This window comes from Chrysochloris asiatica, unplaced genomic scaffold, assembly GCF_000296735.1.
Source record: "Chrysochloris asiatica unplaced genomic scaffold, ChrAsi1.0 scaffold00268, whole genome shotgun sequence".
Classification (NCBI taxonomy): Eukaryota; Metazoa; Chordata; class Mammalia; order Afrosoricida; family Chrysochloridae; genus Chrysochloris; species Chrysochloris asiatica.
The window spans coordinates 1,355,056-1,358,950 of NW_006408786.1; positions in this window are offsets into that span (position 1 = coordinate 1,355,056).

Below are 3,895 nucleotides of genomic sequence, written 5' to 3' on the forward strand. Positions count from 1 at the left end.
GGCACATAACAACAACAACAAAGAGATATTTAAGTCCTAACCCCAAAACTGGGGTGTGTGACCTTATGTGGAAATAGGGTCTTTGATGAAGTCATAATAGATTTCAGGTGTCGTTATAAGAAAAGGAGAGGAGTTGCAGAAATAGACACATAGGAGGGGACCATATGAAGATGGAAACAGAGACTGGAGTAATGTGTCTAGAAGTCAAGGAATATCAAGGGTTGCTGGCAAATTCTAGAAGCTGGATGAGGCAAGGAAGGATTCATCCTTGGATCTTCAGAGGAAGCCCAGCTTTGATGGGGCCTGATTTCAGACTTTTGACTTCCAAAACTTTGAGAAAGTAAATTTCTGTTGTTTTAAGTCATCTAGTTTATGGTAACTTGTTAACATAGTCACAGAAACTAATATGATGGTGATAGTGATACACCACTGAGTGGGTTCCAACTCACAGTGATCTTGTACAGGGTTTCTGAGACTGTAAATCTTTATGGGAGCAGATCTTTCTCCCATAGAGTGACTAGTAGATTTGTCTTCAAGCTCACCGATTCTGGCTTTCATTACTTCAAATCTATTCCTTTGCCCTTTCACTGTATTGTCCATTTCTGAAATCTCAGAATTAATCTTCTGGATTTCTAATTGCAGGTTTTGTATTGTTTCTAAATTTACATTTATTTTGCCTGTTGTTCCTAAGAGTGTTTTCCTGAATTTTTCTAAAGGTTTTTTCTGTGTTTTTTTCTTTCCTCAATATTTTCAATACTTATAGAGTGTCTAAATATAATTCTTTTGATTCCTTTTTTCAATTAGTCTGAGGGATGCATTTTTTTTTTTAAGTTTATGCATTCACTGACATTTTGCCCTTCCCTTAAAAAAAACAATATATATTATTGTTTTAGATATAGAACCAATGACTCATTATAACTCCTTAAAGTTCCCGTACTGTTTCTGAGATAATGGATCAAATATCTTTTGTAAAAAGAAAAGAGACTTCCTGTTTTCAATCCGGCATATAGGGAATTTGGAAGCCACGCCTCCCATCCTCACACGAGAAAATCTGATAGCCAACAACTCTGCTTAAATCCATCAGAGAACTGAATTCGCACCACTGTCCCCAAAGTTGGAAAGATAGATGAACTAATGCAGATAGTCTCAGCTTACCAGGAACGGAGATCATCAGGACCAGCAGACTAAGTGAGTCATCATTGACTAGTTGATGACTGATGTGGGAGATCCAGCCATATAGGCGCCTCCACACTTTTAATTTCACCTTTGGGAGCCCACCAGGTTTTCAGAGTTAAGTTCAGAGGCTTGGTAAGGGGAAAAGGAACTATCTTGAAATACTGTTCTGTTCTCCTTGACTATAACTTTTCTTTGCTTTATTGTTGTTGTTGTTAGGTGCCATGGAGTTAGTACTAACTCGTAGCAGCATTATGCACAGCAGAACGAAATACTGACCGATCCTGGGCCAACCTCGCTACTGTTGCCACGCTTGAGTCCATCAATGCTGCCACTTGGCCAATCCATCTCCTTTGCTTTGTTGTTGTTGTGAAGTGCCATCGAGTCGGTGATAGGGTTTCTGAAGAGCAGCTGGTGAGCTTGAACCACCAACCTTGCAATTCAAATGGCTTTGCAGTCATGAGTATTAACCCACAGTGCCACACCACGACGCCTTTGCTTTACCAGAGCCGAATTGTTGTTGTTAGGTCATCTCACAGCAACCCTGTATAGGGTTTCTGAGGAGCGGCTGGTGGGTTTGAACCACCAATCTTTTGATTCAAACTGACCTTGCAGTCCAGTGCTAATCCTATAGCTATCCTACCGCTAACCACAAGGTTGATGGCTCAAACCCACCAGCCACTCCTCAGAAACCCTATTCAGGATCACTATGAGTTGGAACCAACTCTGGGGCACAACAAAAGCAACCTATTTGGAGGAGGAGAAATACTGAACTCTACCCTCATCTAGCCTTCCACATGGGGGAAGAGAACTGCCAAACTCCAAACACCCTCTAGGCTTCCATATAGGGGGAGGGAAATACTTAACAACATCCTCTCTAGCCTTCCTGTTTTACCTAAAAGGGGGGAGTGGGCAGGGAGCGAGGGAGGTAGAAACTAGATAGCACTTGTGAAAGTCGCACCCCAAGGACACAGACTCACTAAAACACTAAGACCTGACTATTGTTGTTAAATGCTTTCAAGTTGGTTCTGACTCATAGCGACCCTGAATAGGGTTACCAAGGAGCAGCTGGTGAGTTTGAACCACCGACCCTGTGGTTCAGACGGATCATGCTTTATCCCACAGCGCCACACCAGGACTCTCAAGACCTGATCATATATATACAATAGGACTACAGAATGCTTCTCCTCCCCCAACACCTTACCACCACATTAACATCAACAAAACTTCAGTTTTGTAAAAATAACTTCAGTTCCTCTTAACCAATTGGCAAATATTACAAGTTATGCAAAAAAGAAACAGAGAAAATGAGAATAGGAAATAAATGGAGTGTCAGCGTAAAGACGGAAGGGAGAAGAGAGGAGAGAAGAGGAGACAAGGCGTGGCTCATAATAGAATGATTAGGCACAATGGAAGGGTGATGCTCAACAATGTATAATAGGTGGAAGGATGGATGGATGGAAGGATGGATGGATGGAAGGATGGATGGATGGATGGATGGATGGACAAATGAACATATAGAAGGATGGATAGAAGGTGGACGGTGGATCATGAAAAGATGGATGAGTAGGTGAAGAGATGGACGGATGGATGGATGGGGAAATAAGTGAATGGAAATATGGATGTAGGAGTAGGTGGGTGAATGGAAGAAGAGACAGTGGGTATGCAGATGGATGGGTGAATGAGAAGAGAAAAAAAAAAATGAAAAGAAACAGTGTGATTTCAAAAAAAAGTTACTAGTATTGCCTTCCTAATGCTCAATTTTGCCACCAGATGTCAGTCTAAGCTCAGAAAACCACGTCCCAGGCACCCTTCTACTACGTATCTCCACAAACAGAAGCTTTTCAAATCTCTCAATTTTATAACATTTTTCACTGATCTGTGTTTACACACCTCTCATCAGAAGACCTTAGTTCCAACTGCCATGTACTCATATAAGTCAGCTCCCCTCCAGCAAGTGGAGAGAAAGGAAGCCTGGCTGAGAACAACCTGCTGGGGCTTAGGCTTTGTCACTCATGTCATTAGGTCAGGGTTAATGCATGAAGAAGCAGGAGAACAGATTGGGGGGTCCCCAGACTGACCACTTCCCCCAACGGCATCAACTCACACCCAGTGGTCACCCAGAAACCCACCCAGTTCTCTGCCTTGACCAAAGAAATTCATGAGGAAAAGCAAAAACAGAGTCCTGTACCCTCCTATGTAGCACAGGAGTATATTGTTGCTGAGGGACTGGGACAGAACCCGCACACAAACCACCTCCTACTCTCAAACAGCCTTGAAGGAGCAATTTCAAAGATCAGGATCTCAGGGGACCCAGCGAGGTAGGGTCAGCTGGAAGTCACCCCCATACCACCTACTTATTTTAGGGGTCACTGGTAAAGAGGAAGGGTTTCCAGGACAAGAGTCACAAGAGCTAGCACCTTCTTCCAGCCTTCCCTGAGCCTCTCTCTGACTTCAGTACAGACAGCCTCTCCTAAGCCCCCGACTTTCTGTAGCAGTGCCATCAGCACCCCACACACACCCCTCTCCCAGATACCAGCTTTCTCAGGATCGATGAGTAATACTGGACAATTGGAAATACTGACCATCCCACCCCAGTGTATACCCACAGCCCTGAAGATGATCCTGGAAACATTCCCTGTCATGGCCACGTATTACCCCCGTGACTGTACTCTGGAGTGGCCCAGAGGTTCACAGAGTCGATAGAGACAGTTGGGGTGAG